An 18,875-nucleotide genomic window follows, 5' to 3' on the forward strand; every position below is an offset into this window, starting at 1 on the left:
TGACAGCATCTTGGTTTCCGCCCAGGACACTGCCTGGGCTCTAGTAGAATGGGCCTTGACTTGTAAAGGCAGTGGCTTGCCTGCTTCTACATAGGCCGCCTTGATGACTGTTTTGTTCCAGCGGGCTATTGTTGCTCGCGAGGCCGCTTCCCCTTGCTTCTTCCCGCTGTGAAGGACGAATAGGTGGTCCGTCTTTCGTATGGATTCCAACCTTTCCAGGTATCAGACTAGGAGTCTTGCCGACGTTGCGATGGCGTAGACTTCGAGCCTCTTCCAAATTCTTATGCTCATCTGGCGATGGTAGCGAGATGGTTTGGTTGAGATGGAAGTGAGACACCACCTGGGGGGAGGATCGACGGAACTGTGCGTAACTGGATGTTTCCCGGGGTGAATCTGAGGAACAGCTCTCTGCAGGATAGTGCTTGTAGCTCGGATATATGATGGGCCGAACAGACTGCCAGCAGGAAGGCTGTCTTCAATGTTACTAGTCGGAGAGACAGGCCGCGGAGAGGTCTGAAGGAGGTTCCTGCTAGGAAATCTAGGACCAGGGTGAGGTTCCAAGAGGCACCGGCCACTTTAGGGATGGTCGGATCTGCTTGACTCCTTTCAGAAAGCGGGAGACATCCGGGTGAGAGGCTATGCTGCTGCTCTCGCTCTTGGTTCCATAACATGACAATGCGGCCACCTGTACCTTGATGGAGTTGAGAGACAATCCTTTCTGTAGGCCGTTCTGCAGGAATTCCAAAATCGCAGGAATTTTGACTGAGCGTGGTATGATGTTGTGGTCCTTGCACCAGGCTTCGAAAACTCTCCAAATCCTTATGTATGTTAGGGATGTGGAGAACTTGCGTGCTCGGAGTAGGGTGTCAATTACTGCCCTCGAGTATCCGCTCTTCCTTAAGCAAGTCCTCTCAATGGCCAGACCTTAAGAGAGAATCGAGCTGGGTACTCGTGGAGGATCGGTCCCTGTTGGAGCAGGTCTCTGTGTGGAGGTAGCAGCAGAGGGCTCCCTGTCAGCAGTCTTCGCATGTCTGCGTATCATGGTCTTCTTGGCCAGTCCGGGGCCACTAGAAGAAGTACTGTTCCCCTGTGGTGTTCAATCTTGTGGATGATTGCACCCAATAGGAACCACAGCAGGAAGGTGTATAAGTCTCCTGTGGCCAGGACTGTACCAGGGTATCGATTCCCTGGGACTTGGGTTCCCGTCTGCGGATGAAGAAACTGGGTACTTGGGCGTTGGACCGGTTTGCCAGGAGGTCCATGGTTGGTGTTCCCCAACGATTTACTATCAATTGGAATGCTGTGGTCGACAGCCTCCATTCTCCTGGATCTAGACTTTCTCTGCTGAGGTAGTCCACAGCGACGTTGTCTTTCCCAGCAATGTGGACAGCCGAGATCTCTTGAAGATTCACTTCTGCCCATGACATTAGGAAGTCTATTTCCAGAGACACCTGTTGGCTTCTGGTTCCTCCTTGACGGATGATGTAGGCCACTGTTGTGGCGTTGTCCGACATTACTCTGACCACTTTGTCTCGGAGTCTGTGAACGAACCTTAGGCAGGCTATTCTGACTGCCCGGGCTTCTAGGCGATTGATGTTCCGTCCCGGCTCTTCTTTGTTCCATTACCCTTGGGCGGTTAGCTCCTGGCAGTGTGCTCCCCATCCTGGTAGGCTGGCATCCTTGGTGAGTAGGATCCAGGTCGGTGAGGATAGTCTTATTCCCTGGCTCAGATGGGCTTCCTGTAGCCACCATCGTAGTTGGACCCGAACTCTGTCCGGGAGCTGAAGCCGTACTGTGTAGTTCTGGGACAGTGGACTCCATCGTGATAGTAGTGAGCGTTGTAGGGGTCTCATGTGAGCTCGTGCCCATGGCACAACTTCCATTGTGGATGCCATGAGGCCGAGAACTTGTAGGTAATCCCATGTTGTGGGGCGAAGTTCACTCAAAAGGGTTCGTAACTGGGTCATCAGTTTGATCTCCTTGTCGGTGTCAGGATGACCTTGTCTTGTTTGGTGTTGAACCAGACTCCCAAATATTCTAGAGATTGGGAGGGCTGCAGGGAGTTCTTGTTTGTGTTGACCACCCACCCGAGGCTCTCCAGTAGAATTTTGACTCTGTTGGTTGCCTGGTGGCTTTCCTCTGGGGATTTCGCTCTGATCAGCCAATCGTCTAGATAAGGGTGCACGTGGATTCCTTCCTCAGTGCTGCTGCCATCACCACTATGTTCTTGGTGAACGTCCGGGGTGCAGTGGCTAACCCGAAAGGTAGTGCCCGAAACTGGTAGTGGCGGTCCAGGATAGAGAAGCATAGAAAACGCTGATGCTCTTGATGGATCGGAATGTGTTGATAGGCTTCAGACAGATCCAGGGATATAAGGAACTCTCGCCCTTATTACCGAGCATAGGGTTTCCAAGCGGAAGCGAGGAATCTTCAGGTGACGGTTGACCGCCTTGAGGTCCAGGATGGGTCTGAACTTTCCTTCTTTCTTGGGGACGATAAAATAGATGGAATAATGGCCAGTATTTATTTGTTGTGGAGGCACCGGTGTTATAGCCTCTAAGACTAGCAATCTGGTCAGTGTAGTTTCCACTGCCATCCTCTTGGAAGGGTCATGGCAGGGAAATTCCACAAACTTGTCCGGAGGGAGGTGGTGGAAATTCAAGTAATATCCCTCTCGAATGATGGTTAGGACCCACTTGTCCAAAGTTATCTCGACCCATCTTTGGTAGAATAGGGCAAGTCTGCCCCTATGGCTTCTTCCTTTGGATGGGTCGGCTGATTTTCATTGTGGGGTGCGGCTGGGGCCTGAGCCCGAGCTGGCTCCCCTTTTGTTGTGCTTATTCCGAAAGGACTGGCACCGGCCTGCTTGATATGTGTTTCTGTATGGGTTGAAGCACTGTGATCCTCAGCCCTTGGAGGTTCGGGGGAAGGATCGCTGGTTTCTCTTATTCCTGTCCTCAGGTAGTTGCGGTAGTGGGGACTCGCCCCATTTGTTCGCCAGTTTCTCTAGTTCGCTTCCGAACACGAGTGTTCCCTTGAAGGGCATCCTTGTGAGTCTCGTTTTGGAGGATGCGTCAGCCAACCAGTTTCAGTGCCAGATTTGTCTTCTGGCTGCCACGGCGGATGACACTCCTCTAGCTGCTGTGTGTACCAGATCAGAAGCGGCGTCCACGAGGAATGATACAGATGGGTCCAGGGCTTCCCCAAGAGTGTTGTTCCTGGTCTGTGCTAAGCAGGCGCGTGTCACCACGGCACAGCAGGCCACGATCTGTAAAGACATAGCAGAGAAGTCAAAGGACTGTTTGAGGATGGATTCCAGACGACTGTTTGAGCATTCTTGAGTGCTGCTCCTCCCTCCACTGGGATAGTACTGCGCTTTGAGACCGCGCAGACCACTTTCGGGCATGCCAGGAGATTTTTGGCAGCTGGGTCCAGAGGGTTCATGGCTGCCAGAGCCCGGCCCCCTTTGACTGTAGTTTCTAGGGCATCCCATTCCAGATCAATTAGCTGCTGGACGGCTTGTAAAAATGGAAAATGATGGGAGGTTTGACGGAGTCCCTCTAGTAGGGGGTTCGTCTTAGGTTCCCCTGAGGCACTGGTGCCCGGGATAGCAAGCTCTTAAGCTTTATGTGACCAGGTCTGGAAGCTCGTCCTTGGTGAAGAAGCATCTCATGGTTCTGTGGGGCTCTGTCCCCGGAGGGAGTTCCCCTTCCTCAAGGGGTTCTGAATCCTCATCTGAGTTGTCTGTGTCCCCTAAGGTGGGGCTTCTGGGCGGTGGGATCACTTCCCTGGGCATAGAGGGTCCCGGCATGTTGAGATCCTCAGGTGGAGCCTGTGGCCGCATTATAGGAGGCCCCGGTTGCATGTTACAGTCCTGAGTATATGACCTGATATTATTTAGTTCTGAGTTACTCATGCCTCTGGCTCTTCCTCCTCCCAGTTCAAGTGCCCCTGTTTTATTGTAACTTTTCACTTTTCGCTTTGTTTATGTTAATGTTATTGCCCCATTGTTTCTTGTAAACCGATATGATATGATCGGTATCATGAATGTCTGTATAAAAAAGCACTAAATAAATAAAATAAATAAAAGTGGATGAAGGTATGCCGACCTTTGAAGAATTCCACCCAGGAGATAGATGCTGGGTCTAGACTAGGGGGCGCATTGTCCCTGGGGAGCCCCATTTGAGGGGGGGTCCCGCTGTGCAATGCTAGGTCCGGCGTACTGCTCGAGAGGCTGAAGCTTGGTCCCGCCAGGGGAGGGCCATGAGTTGGATCCCCTAGGGCCTCTTCGCACTGTATACACAGGGCCGTGGCTTCCTCATGCTGTGCAGCTCTAATGTGGCATGCTGGGCAAAGGCCCTGAGCTTTGAGTTTATTTTCCGGTGGTGCCATGGCTTGTGCGCGTAAAATACAGTTGTGCGCTCCGGTGTGTGTCGAAGTTGTGCGCGCAGGTTTGGTGCGCGCTCAGGGAGATGTGCGCGCTATTGTGTGCACAGGTCGAAGTTATGCGCCCGGCACAGTAAGCGCATGGCTATGCGCGTCGCTTGTGCGCTCGGTATTTGTGCGCACAACGTTGTGCGCACGGCTCGCCTCGGCGGACAGGGCGGCGATCGAACAGAGCAAAATGGTGACGGCAACCACGTGGACAATATGGCGACCACCTCGGAGGGTCTCCACGTGGGAGGACCCTCGGATCTGACCGGGGTCTAGCCCTACTAGGGCAGATCAACACAGTGGCACTGGTCCCGGCTGGTGACCTGTGTGGCTCCTCGAGCTTTGGAGAGCTGAGACTTTTAAATAGATTTCTACCTTACCTTGTCTCAGCGCTTCCCGGTCTCGTTCCGGGAGGTCTCCGGCTGCGGGGGGAGAGGGAAAATACCTTCACCGCCGCGCTCAAGGTTGCACCCGCTGCCTCTCAGCCTCACCTGATGTTGGGGGCTAGGTTCCCACCGAGGGTCGGCCGCCGGACCGAGGCTTACCTCAGAGGGATTGCGGAAATCACCTCGGTAAATTTCAACTGGGGGAGGGACCCAATCGGTGTCACCGCAGGAGAGCGGGGCTCGTCTGTAGAGGTAAGATTTCTTCTTATTTTGGTTTTCTTTGGTAAAATTACTCTAACGCTGTGCGAGCGTGCATCGAGTCCCTAACTGCTATGGAGACGAAAAATACTGAAGAGCTGCACTTCCTGCAGGGGTATATGTACTAGGGCTGACGTCAGATTGAAATCTGATCCGTCTCCAACTGCTATCAGGAGTACACTATACCCACTGGTCCTGAGTCCATCTGCTACACCTAGGAAAATTATGTTAAAACAATACAGGAGATTTATGCACAAAATCAAAAGTGGAAACAAAGCCAAGACACAGATAAGTTGACATTCTGAGGCCACTTACTGGTGCCTCTACCTTTATCTCCAAAATGTTGTGCCACGTGGGACAGCTGCTTTCATTTTATTTTTCCCATACTTTAAAGCAAAATGTGCACAACACAACTGCCAAACATCCCTGCCTGCCCCAGCCACAGGCTGTGAGGCTACGCGAGGTCCCAGCAGCAGCCTGCAGAGATCAGATTCCACTTTGTACTATTTTATCCCCTTTGAGTCTTTGCGTGTTCATTGTTTTGTTCTGTTCATGTTGTCTTGTTTACTTTGTCTCTTTTAACATATGTCTACGTTATTTTAATGATCTGATTGTAGTATTTGTACATTGCTTCTAATTTCATTATTTGCTTATATAATGCTTGCCTGTTTTGTGATTTTAATGATTTTATTGTATTGTCATTGACATTACCATTTCGCTTTTATGGAAAAGCAATTTATAACTGGAAATAAAACAAGATACTTTCAGGACTCCAGCAGTGAGATATGGAGATGCTCTCAGGATCCTGGCCCCAGGGTGCACAGATAATCTCCACTGCCACTCCTCTAGTGTTTTGCAATAGACAAGGACATGAAAAGAGGCTAGAACTGGTTTGGTCAGTTTGCCTCCTGTTCTTACAAGTCCACAGAGTTAAAAGTTTAAAGGCCTGAGCTTGTCGGCTGGAAGGCTGTGGTGACTGGCCCATGGGACAGGGCTGCATGCTCTCCTCTTATTGCACAGTGTCAATGCAAGCCTTAACTTCAGATAAACCAATCAAAAGTCAATATGTTCTGCATCTTGCAATGCCTCTGGTTCATGCTGGGAATGAATGTCAGTATTATAAGAATGACAGCAAAGAGCACAGCAGGGCTGGCCGGATGGCCTATGGAAGACATGGACGTGATTCCTGAACCCCCTAGTCTGCTCATCAAACAATGCCGACAGCCCAAGGGAGGAAGGAATCCAAGTCAGATAATAGCAACACCTCTGGGTGACATTCCAGGGGCACATTTACCAGATTCCATACAGACCTACAAACTCTTGCTCCCTTGCCCTCTTGTCACTGGGATAGCTGGAGGCAAGGAGGGTAGTTGCAAATGACGTCTTGTGAGGCTGAAGCCCTAGTTGGGGAAGGTTCTGATTGAGTTGGAAGCTCAAAGGAGCAGTAGGTAACTGCAGGGTCAAAGACCAGAGGCATGGCTTCAGGAATGCTTTCCAACACAAATTTTTGAAGAAGGGGCATGCATGAGTATGGGTAAGAGTTGTATGTGGGGGTTGCATAGGGCGGGAGCAAGAGTATTTGGTGTCCTAGGCAAAGTGTCAGTCATGCACCCGCCCACCTTCCCTACTGGTGGCAGCTCCAGCACGGGTGCTCCTTTCTACCTCCAGCAGTGGCTCCAGCACAGCACTCCCTTCTTTGCCAATATTGGCTCTGGTTCAGTAACCTTCTGGGTCTCGCACTGGTGAGATTTTGTCACCCTCAAAATTTTCACGCTCTAGGCAATCACCTAGTTTGCCTAATGGAAGTACAGGCCCTAGGGACGTGTGTCTGCTTGTGTGAGCAGTGGGTTGTGGTTTTGTGTAGGGGTGTGTTAGTAGAGGACTGTAGGAGTATGTGTAGGCGACGACTGGAGGGCAGTCATTGCCTACACAATTTTCAACAAGGGCTCCAAGTGAGACCCAAGCACCTACAGACTAGTAAGCCTGACACTGGCATAAGGTAAAATGGTGCAAGTTATTGTTAAGAACAAAAATGACTTAAAGGGGAAGAGCCAGCATGGATTTAGCAAAAGCAGGGTGTGCCTTACTGACCTATTAGAATTCTTTGAAGGTGTGAATAAGCAATGGGGATAAAAGTCAGCCAATCAACACTGAATTTTCATAAGGCGTTTGGCAAACACCTACTACGTCCCTCACGAGAGAGTCCTCAGAAACCTAAAATGTGAGAGCGGATGACGTCACCGCGCAGGCCGGCAGCTTGAATCCTGGGCTGCTCAACCCCCGTTCTCAATCGCATGCCATCGGCGTTTCCAGGCCTCGTTTTTTGCTGAAAAACCACCCAGCCGCAGCCCCAGGAGTAAGGATGACGGCTGCGAAAAAAAAACTGGATCTAAAAAGATTCTCCTTCGCGGCTGCCGCGGCTGAAACGGAGCCGGAGGAGGGAGCCAAAATGGCGGACGGGCCGCGCTCTCCAGCCGCTTCGGCGGAAGAGGTATTGCCGGGGCCCCTGGGATCAGGGGATAATCCGATTCCCACTAGAGAGGAGTTTAAGGCATGGTTTGGGGCCCTTCATGAAGAAATGTCACAGTTTCGTCGGGGGATGGAGGACATAGTTGCGGGCATTAAAACAGACGTCACTGAGCTTCTGCACCGTGTGGAGGCCACAGAAGATAGTTTGGAGGAACATCACACTACCGTTCAGGCTTTAAACACTGATTATCAAAAAATGCAGGACTCACACGAAGAACTGGCCCGGCATGTGGAGGATATGGAGAATAGACTGCGCAGATCAAATCTTCGGTTTCGGGGCATTCCTGAAGAAGCGGCATTTACTGACAGTGCTAAGGTGGTACAGGAAATATGCATTCAGCTGCTAAGGGCCGATGACAGCCAAGAAGATGTCCCCAGTATTTTGTTAGACAGGGCACACAGAACACTTGGAGCACCGAGGAACAATCAAGCCCGTGATATAATTGCCTGTTTTCATAATTTTGCCATTAAAGAAAAGGTGATGGGGATCGCCAGGAAACAAGGGTCGGTGACCTGGAAAGGCCACAAGGTTGAAATTTTTCAGGATCTCGCCATCACCACTATCCAGAAACGGCGTGAGTTCAAACCCGTGGTCCAGGCGCTCCGTGAGCAGAACCATCGTTATAAATGGCTTTTCCCCTTTGGACTCAGCTTCACTATCAATGGGATAACTTCAAGGGTCCAGAAATTGCGGGAAGCAGAGGACATCCTGAGAGCGGCAGGCATTCTACCTGGGGGAAATAGCTCCTCTGCGGCGGAGAGCATGGATACTACGCGCCCACGAGAATACCCCCGGTGGCAGAGAGTACCCAAAGGAGGGAAACGGCTACGGAGGCATCCAGAAGAACCCGCCACTTCTAAGGGCCTCGGCTGAGGCGAAGGGACACTTGTGAGCTTATGAGGGCTCAGGTCACATATGGACTTTGAGTAAGGTTCTAAAGGTGAATCTTTAAGGGGGCTAAGATTCGGTTTTGGTTAGCATGGTTTTCAGCAACCAGTTACGCGACTGTTGAAAGGTTTATATAGGTTTGGTTACAAAAGGGGGGGATGGGGGGGGGGAGCCTGCCCGCTGACGTCATCGCTCTCGATAGGCGCGATCCACGGTTGGGTGCGTGGATCACTTTGGGATGGGGAAGGGAAGGGAGGGTGTGGGTGGGGACAGGGCAACACATCTCTCGTCATGGCAACTCAGAGGCATACATATGGAGCTTGTGGCGTGGGACAGGTGCGAATTGCAACTTCTTCCCACAAGTTTGTCTTTCAACCAACCTGGGGGTCAGACCAGTGCGTTTTCTGTTCTTATCTAGGTAGATGGCTAGTCTGAAAATAATATCCATAAATACTAAAGGGTTAAACAACCCGAGGAAAAGGAAAACATTTATTCATGATATGAAAACGCAGGGGGCAGACATTATATTCTGTCAGGAGACCCATATGGCAAAAAGATTTGAGAAACTTCTGACTTCTCAGGAGTTCCCCCAATATTACCATGCAGCCGCCGCAAAAGGCGGTAAATATTGTGGAGTAGGCATAATGCTTTCCAAGCATCTAACAGCAGAGGTGGGAACGGTTCTCAGAGATGTAGAAGGTAGATATGTTTTGTTGAAGGTGACCATACAAAACACACTATACACACTGGTTAATATATACGCTCCCACCGGTGACCAGATGGACTTCCTCCAAAAGATCTCTAAAATAGTTGGGGAATGGACGGAGGGTCACCTAATTTTAGGAGGGGATTTCAATATCACCAGGAATCCCTACCTGGATAATACAAGCACGAGACATGGAGGAGGTCAAAAGGGGAGATCAGCACTACTGCATCTTATAGACGATAGGGGACTCACAGACATCTGGAGGTTACTTAACCCCTCCACCCGAAACTACACTTTCTACTCCCACCCACATCAGTCCTATTCAAGAATTGATTTCTTTTTAATAGATAAAGCGCTGGTGAGCCGAGTGCTGGAAACTGACATCGGCAGTATTACCTGGTCGGACCATGCCCCGATCTGGTTAACATTGAGCCAGGCGGGAGAGAATCAGGGGACACGCTTTTGGAGACTTAATGACCGCTTACTAGATGACAAAGATTTTATAGAGGAGATAAAAAAGGGCATACAGGATTTTCTGGACACTAATGATGATGGAGAGGTAGCGCCAGGTACGCTTTGGGAAAGTCTTAAGGTGGTATTGCGGGGCCTCTTTATATCTAGGGCCACTCATGTTAAACGTGAATCGGCAAAGAAAAGATTACGCATTTTGGAATCCATTGAAGCCCTTGAGCTGCGCCACAAGCAGCGTAGGGAGAGCCATGTCTTACAGCAATTAAAGGAGGCTCGTAGAGAGTTGCAAGATTTGGAGCTGGGAAGGCTTGCATATCAGCTTGATTTACTTAAACAGCGCCACTTTGAATTTGGGAATAAGGCGAGCAAACAGCTTGCGAGGAGATTAAAGGAACAAGAGGCTAAATCCCAAATTACCAAAATCAGAGATGTAGATGGCCAATATATCCATTCCCAGGGGAAGATTGGGGAACGGTTTAATAGATTCTATCAAGAACTGTATGACTCGGATGGGGCGATATTAGATTCGGAAGTTGCTCACTATCTAGAAAACTTAAATATCCCTGTACTTGATGGGAAAAATAGTGAGCTCTTGGATAGAGAGGTGACAGTCCTAGAAACGATGCAGGTCATCAAAGAGCTGAAACTGGGGAAATCACAGGGACTGGATGGTTACACGGGGAAATTTTATAAGGTTTTTAGTCAATCACTTGGGGCTCCTCTCACACACATGTTCAATGGCTTAAGGACCACAGGACGGATATCCCCGCAAGCTAACACGGCGGGGATCACTGTCTTGGCTAAACCGGGACGTGATCACACTCTCTGCGGGTCATACCGACCAATATCACTCATTAATATAGACCTGAAGATCTTGGCCAAAATTTTGGCCAGGCGTCTGGGCCAGGTAGCACCGCTTTTAGTTGCGCCTGATCAGTCGGGATTTATACCAGGCAGACTAGCGTCTGACAATGTCAGACGAGTGGTTGAGTTGGTCGAATATGTCCAGATGAATCATATACCTGCCACTCTATCTGTAGACGCTGAAAAAGCCTTTGACAGGGTGCATTGGCCATTCCTTTTTCAAGTCCTTACCAAGATGGGCCTAGGGGGTCAGTTTACCAATTGGGTGGCTAAATTATACGATCACCCCCAGGCACGAATTAAGATTAATGGCGCGTACTCATCTCCCTTTGAGGTCAAGAGGGGAACTAGGCAGGGATGTCCGCTTTCCCCACTCCTGTTTGCCCTCACATTGGAACCCCTTGCTGCACAGATTAGAAGCTCCCAGGCTATTCGGGGTATATCCGTGGGGGGTAGCGACTATAAAGTCTCTCTTTTTGCGGATGACCTGCTGTTCACCATCACTGCACCTGAGATGTCCTTGCCTGAATTGACCCAGGAAATTAGGACTTTTGGAAAAGTGTCCGGATTCAAAATGAATGAGGACAAATCTGAACTGTTGAACATTTCCATGGATTCGGTCCAATATGAGGAGCTAGCGGGCCACCTTCCCTTTAAAAGGGCTAAATCGTGGGTTAAATACCTTGGGGTTAAATTATGCTCTAATATCACACAGCTGTACGCTTTAAACTTTGACTCACTAAACAAATCTATTCAACAGGATCTAGGCAGATGGGATAGATTGAATTTATCCTGGCTGGGGCGCATAGCTGCTGTAAAGATGTCCGTTCTACCCAAATACTGCTACCTGTTTCAGACGCTCCCTGTTAGGGTCCCAGATAAAGCCTTGAAAGTGTGGCAGAGAAAGCTGTTCTCCTTTATATGGAAACGAAAACCTCCACGGGTGGCTCGCTCTGTCTTGTACAGGGACAAGTCGCGTGGAGGCCTGAACGTTCCTAACCTATCTTGGTACTATTATGCTAGCCTTTTGGCAGTGGTGGTTAGTTGGCATGGTAGAAGTTCCCCTAAACCGTGGATATCGATAGAGCGGACCCTGGTGGGGGACCCTCCCTTAACCTCTAGAATTTGGTCACCCCAAAAACTACGAGGGACGACCCTTACCTCTTTTACAGAGGTGGTGCTTCAAGCATGGGAGAAATGGAGGAAGAAACTTATTGGGGACAATGTTTTCCACCATAATACTTCATTTCTGTACAACCCTCTATTTCCCCCAGGGATGGAAGGGCCCTTTATTAAGAGATGGCAGAGCAAAGGAATCACCACACTTGGTCAATTGTGGAAAGACAATAAATTTGTACCTTTTAGCGACCTGCAGGCTAGATACTCTCTTGCAGCGCCAGACCACTATGCATATGTGCAACTCGCGCATTTCTTTTCCACATATCGCTTAGGTACAGTGCTGGGCCAGGAGAAAACCCCGTTTGTTAGGTTTTGTGATAATGCTGATCACTTTGGGAAACCCATTTCCAATATCTATGCACTTCTAAATGGACAACCAGGAGTAAAACCAGTATATCAGGTGAAATGGGAACGAGATATTGGTGTCCCTTTACCGGCCCCAGTCTGGGAGAAATGCCACCTCAGTATAGGCCGTAGCTCCGTCTCGGCATCACTAAAAGAAAATGGTTATAAGGTATTATATCGCTGGTATCTCACCCCTGATAGGTTGTATCAGATGTCCATTCGATCAGATGACAAGTGTTGGCGACAATGTGGTATGGTTGGTACCTACCTGCACATGTGGTGGGATTGCCCTGCAGCGAAACATACATGGCAGGGGGTTCAGAACTACATTCAGCATACTTTAAAGATATCAGTGGTCTTAACGTCCCGCACCTGTCTGTTGCAGGATGTCTTGGCTGGGGGCACGCTTTGTCAAAGACTGTTAGTTGCTCAGGTGATCTTAGCCACCAGGTGCGAGATAGCCTTCTGGTGGAAGAAAGCTGAGATGCCGACCCTGAGTGATGTACTAACCAGGCTAGATAAAGTATATCATCTGAACCACCTCACAGCTATTCGCAATGACCAATTGCCCAAATTCCAAAGAATATGGGAACCATACCTTTCAGGGAGGCACACGGCACCACAATCTGGGGGGAGTAGTATTGCGGATAACGCTGGAGCTTCTGTGTGAGCTCTCTATGGCGGGAGGATATTGCATTTCATTGGGTACACAAGAAGTAGCCCTCACTGCTTCAAATCTATGAGGTACATCACTGACACTCCCACACTGGTTGATTAATTGCTTCACCTGTTGCAATCCTACACTACTATTGCTCTTTTATATTTTGTGTTACTGCTCTTGAGTTGCGTTGGTCCTGCTCTCATAGGAGCAGAGGGAGGAGATGATTATTTGCTAGAAGCTGAGAGACTAGGGAGGGGGGGGGGGTTTCGGGGGGGAAGGGAAGATCGGGACGGTTCTGATATGTAGAATCACTGGATTCATTGCTGGTACCTACTCAGCCGTCGGCTTGTTTACGATATGTTTAATAAGCAGTACCAGCACTATAATAGGCTCAATCACATTTTTATGCTTACATCTTGTTTGCATTACTATACGGATACTGTATGTTTGTATATCCTCATAATGTCATGCTTTGTAAGATTTGGTACCATGCTTTTAGGGCTTTGACTGCTGTTTATTGCCTGTATCTGTTATGGTGTTGTGTTGTGGTTCTGTAATGTTTTGCTTGATATAAGACTAATAAAATCATAATTTACAAAAAAAAAAAAAAAGAAACCTAAAATGTCATGGGATTGCAGGGGATATCTTACTGTGGATTGGTAACTGGTTAAAAAGTAGGAAACAAGAGTAGGACTAAACAGTCAGTTTTCTCAGAGGAAAGCAAACAGTGGATTGCCCAGGAAAACTGCACTGGGACCGGTGGTGAACTTATTCATTAAAAATGTGGAAAAGGGAGCTACAAGTGAAGAGGACACTAAAATATTCAAAGAAGTCAAAACATCATCAGACTGTGAGAAACTGCAGGAGGACATCGCAAGACTGAGGAACTGGGCATCCAAATGGCAGGTGAAATTTAATGTGGACAAGTGCAAAGTGATGAACCCAGCGAAAAATACGTCTAAAAATAATTACACCATGATTGGTTCCAAATCAGGAATAACCACCCAGGAAAAGGGTCTTGGAGTCCCTGTGGTCAACACATTGAAGTCCTCGGCTCAGTGTGCGGCGGTGGTCAAACAAGTAGAATGTTAGGGATGATCCGAAAAGGCGCTGAGAATAAAATGGAAAATATCTTATTGCCTCTGTATCGAGCCACAGTGCGACCGCGCCTGGAGTACGGTGTGCAGTTCTGGTCGCCCTCATCTCAAAAAAATACATAAGCAAAGAAAAGGTGTAGAGAAGGGAGTCAGAAACGATAACGGGGATGGAGCGGCCCTCATGCAAGGAGAGGCTACACGGGTTAGGGCTCTTCAGCCTGGGAAAGAGCCCGGGTAGGAGGCAGACTGGTAACTGGTTACAAGGCCGGAAACAGAGAGTAAGGACTGAACGGTCAGTTTTCCATGTGGAAAAAGATCGTTAGTAGAGCACCGCGTTTCCAAAGTAGTAGCCTAGCAATGGCAGATGCGCCGGGCCCGGATCGTGGTGAAGAAACGCCAAAATTTAAGGTATGGCGGGGAGGGTGGGGGGGCCTGGACACCAGATGCTTAGTATTTAAAAAACGGGAAGTGGGAGCAATAAATTGCAAGAACTCACAACCCTGGAGCACTTTGACCAGGGGGTGGCTAGTTCGGCTCTGCAGGGCGGCAGGGAAAGGTTTGGGCCTGCAGGCCTATGGTTTGTAGGGGTTCTTTCCTCCACTGAACTGCTAGTTAGCCATCTTCTTTTCAATAGTGTAAAGTTATCCGGACACACGAGGCTAACTTAGCCGGTTTTAGTTGAAAAATCAGCTGAGTTAGCCGGATTACTTTGTCATGCCTCAGAACACACCCAAAACTCCCCTTTTTTTATCCGGCTAAACCACAACCGGATAATTACTTATCTACCTTATAAATGGGCTCTGACCGACGGCCCGCAAATGCGCAGTAGAGAGCAGCTCTACTGCACATGTGCGGGCGAGCACGTCGGTCAGAGCCGTGCGTGCCCGAAAAAAAAAAAATGGCGGTGGGGCCGCAGGAGCGGCGGCGAAGGTGAAAAGCTGGAGCGGCGGCGGCCGCAAAGCAGGAAGAGCAGTAGCGAAGACGAGCAGGAGCGGGAGGAGAAGCAGCGGCGCCACGCGCGCGGGAGTGACAGTTCCCCCCCCCCGATATCTGCCGGCAGGAGCGGGAGGAGAAGTAGCGGCGCCGCGCGCGCGGGAGGGACACACCCCCCCCCCGAGATCTGCCGGTTGTGGATGATCAGAGAGGGGAGGGGATTGAGAGAGGGGGAGTGACTGAGGAGAGGGAGGGGAAGGTGAGAGAGAGAGAGGGAAGGTGAGAGAGAGAGAGAGGGAGGTGAGAGAGGGGGAGGGAGGTGAGGAGAGAGAGAGAGAGGGGGGAGGGGGTGAGAGAGAGAGGGAGGGGGGAGGGGGTGAGAGAGAGAGGGAGGGAAGTTGAGAGAGAGAGAGAGGGAGGTGTGAGAGAGAGGGGGAGGGAGGTGAGAGGGAGGGGAGGTGAGAGAGAGGGAGGGGAGGAATGAGGGGAGAGGAGGGGAAGGAAACGGACCGAGCCCGTTGTTACGGGCTTAACGGCTAGTCCAGCTATAATTTAGATGGATAAGTGGCTGAATATGCCATATTTGCCATTTAAAGACAGAATTTGTGAGTTATCCATCTAAATTACTTTTGAATATTGACTTCTAGGACACTGAGCAACTGACTGGCAGTTGATATTTAATGTGGAAAAGTGCAAAGTGATACATATAGGAAAAACACCACCAACTACAGGTACAGGGTGAGACACTGCCCAGGAAAGGACCACGGAGTCCTTGAGGATAATACGTTGAAATCCTCAGCTCAGTGTGCGGACGGCAGTCAAAAAAAGCAAATACAACGTTAGGAATCATTCAGAAAGGAATGGAGAATAAAGCTGTGAATGTCATAATTCCTACGAATATTTATTTATTTGGTATTTGACTGCCAATATCAAGGCCCAAGGCGGTGAACAGTAAAAACATACATATAGCTACAAGGTGTGACGATATCGTGAGTACTGTGTTGGTGTATATGTTCATGTGTGTGTGATTGTATCTTGGGAGGAGCATGGGTGGGAGTCTAGAAGTCTATTGTGTGGGAATAGGAGTGTGTGAGCTGTGGGTCTGCCTGAGGGTGTGAATGTGTGTGTGGTGGGTGTGCAGTATAGGAATACATGGCTTTGTGTGATGTGTAGAGGTAAGGGGTGTATGTGGTGTCTGTTGGGGATGTGGATATATGTCTGAGTAGCAGGTGAGTGGGAGTGTATGGGAAGCTGGGGTTGATAGCGGGTGTGGCTGGTTGTGTGGACATGGGGGTAAGGTAAGTATATATGGTATGTGTGGGTGGGAATGTGCAGGTTGTGGGGGACGGTGTGGGTATCGCACTGTGTCTGTGGGGGGAGGTATGGCTGTGTGTGTGTGTGTGTCTGTGAGAGAAAGACTTTGGAAGTGTGGAGGAGGTAGCTTTGAAAAATGTCTTTTGAACCAGCCGCCAGCTACTTTTTCCCGCTCTCTCTCTGCCAGCGTTGCTCTGAGTCAGTGCTGGAAGCATTGGGGAGAGGGTGGCTTTTGGAATGGAGCACTAGCAAGGCTGATGCAAGGGTATTAGGTGCGCTCGGCAAACCTTACAGCCTTGAGCCCTCTTCCCCCTGCCCCTCCCCACACAATGAAAAATTATGCATTTATAATAACATATTTTACATGAAAAAAAGACATTCAACATACAGTCTGAGGTAAAAATATCACAAAAACATATATATTATACTGTATTTATATGCATTGCTGTAGTGCCCACCAGAACATAAGAACATGCCATACTGGGTCAGACCAAGAGTCCATCAAGCCCAGTATCCTATCTCCAATAGTGGCCAAGTCACAAAAAAGACACTTGGAACTCAAGTGGTATTAGGCCTATTGTAATATGTGCTGGGAGTAGACTTGGCTCTCAGAAAGCCATGAGTAAACTGAATTACAATTACAGTATAGTACAGCTCCAATGCCAAAACACTCAAAACCAACCTACCCATGAAAAGGCAACACTGCAAATATTACATCACACCCTAAAACACTAATACATCTCCTACTAGAAAAACAGAACAAACCAAGCTGCTATAGATCCCAACACAGAAGTTACACATTAGCAAACTACCTCACTTAGATCACATGTCAGAACACAGACAGACCCTCACTAAATACAGAATAAAGAGCCCATAAAGTACAAACAGAAACATGCAGACAAAAACTTAACTGGAAAACGCAACAAGTCTGACTCTGTATAAAGTGCAACAACGGAAAAACAGAATCATCATCATTCAACAATAAAATCAAGAAATATAAAAACATCGATCCTAATAACACAAACATACTAATAAAAAGAATACAAATTTGAAAAAAGCTGACAGAATATCATCTAATAATTAAAAACTTGTAAACACATTTTTTTAAATTTCAAAAACACCAATAAATTATTTCAAACAGCACACACATCAAATTACACCTAATAATTTAAGCTAATAAGGATACATAAAATCCCCCACTCTCCATACCTGGAACTTTTGATTTTCAGGCGCCCTCAAACTGTCGTCGATTAGCAAGAGGTTGTAGCACACAAACATTTCCCTCTCTCACACACACAAATTCTCACTCATATTCATACACTCTCTCTCTCACACATGCTCAAATCACACACAAATGCTCCCTCTCTTTCACTTACTCCCCTCTGGAAGCATAAGCAGCGGCAGCAGCCTCCTCCTTCAGGACAACTTCATCTTCAGGCCGCAGGGACCAACTTTGCTCTGCTTTCGGCTCCTACTCTTTTTCCTGTGCTGTACATTGCTTTTCCTAGGTTCCTCCTCTTTTCGGCCCACACGGAGGTCAGCGCTCCCACTAGGCAAACTAGGAAGTCGCCTACAGCACAAAACTTTGGGGGAGGGGGGGCGAGAGGGGTGGCAGAATCCCAGCCACTGGCAGAATCCATCCTGCTAAGTGGCAGAAAAAGAGAGGCCCAGGGCCACCAGTGGAGCCCATACTGCTGGCATTGAAGAATTAGGAGAGGCCCGGGGTACAAGCAGGAGGCGGCGAGACATGAATGTTGAAGAGGAACGGAAGGGGGGGATACTGCGAGAGAGAGCGAGAGAGATATGAAGGTGAGGGCAAAACGATTGGTGTGATGCGGGAATGCCAGGCATGGAGGGGACAGAGGAGAGATGCTGGGCAGAGGGTGAAGGAAGAGATGGAGAGGAACGCTGTGCCAGAGCCATGAAAGAAGGGAGCACCGTGCTAGAACTGCCGCCAATAGGTAGGAGGGGTGGGGGCGGTGAAAGGGGTTGTGTAAGACCAAGGGTTTGCGTAGGGCGCCTAATGTCACTGCACTGGCCTTGGCCTGCTGTTCCTTTTAGCCCACGCAGCCAACACTGCTGCTGCTGCTGCTTCCTCCTTTCAGCCGCATGGACCCATGCTGCAGCCTGCTCCTTTAGGGGATGGTGTGTCCTTCTTCCCGCCCCTCGCAGGCTGGGAGAGGAAGTGGTGTCGTGTAGGCCCGTGCAGGCAGAAAGAAGGAAATTCCGTCATTGTCCCCTGAACCACAGCGCTGCCGTCACCGCCACTGTCCCCTGAACCACAGCGCTGCTAAGTCTGCCTAGGGTTGCACCGGCCTTGAGCACTGGCCAGCATCCTGCAGTCTCTAATTGCTTCTGATAGTTTCCCATTGAAAGCAACGGGGATTTTTTTTTTTTTGGAAGCGTGGTTCTTTGAAAGTACTGATCCAGTGTTTCTGGTTTTCAAACTCGCCCGAGACAGTCACATTTTCTTCCTGCATGCCAAATTTGATGAATTTCTCTTCCTTTTTTGGAGTTACTGTGCCTACAGACAGATGAATGAAGTGATCCCTTTTATATAATTATTTTCAACACTCTATAAGGTAGGGAGCATAGAAATGAGCACAGCGGATGAGCACAAGATGCCGAATGTATTTATACAGAAAAGCCCAGCGACGTGTTTGTGGCGCAAGAGAAGTCTGAAACCTGTTGCTTTGTGCATGACCGATGTGATCTCAGACAATGCCCAATGTGTGTTCCTGCCCCGCACCCGTGACCCTCTGAAGGTCACATTCTGCTCAGCGTTGGAAAGCAAGGAATAAACACCTTG

The 18,875-nt window shown here is 49.1% G+C and overlaps 1 protein-coding gene across 4 annotated transcripts in view; it reads right to left on the reverse strand.

Annotated features, from left to right (window-relative positions):
- Nucleotides 1-18,875, reverse strand: part of CAPN2 (calpain 2) — a 98,788-nt gene that overhangs the window by 68,155 nt on the left and 11,758 nt on the right. The window lies entirely within an intron of this gene.

Source organism: Rhinatrema bivittatum, chromosome 3 (genome assembly GCF_901001135.1).
Source record: "Rhinatrema bivittatum chromosome 3, aRhiBiv1.1, whole genome shotgun sequence".
In the NCBI taxonomy this organism is placed as follows: domain Eukaryota; kingdom Metazoa; phylum Chordata; class Amphibia; order Gymnophiona; family Rhinatrematidae; genus Rhinatrema; species Rhinatrema bivittatum.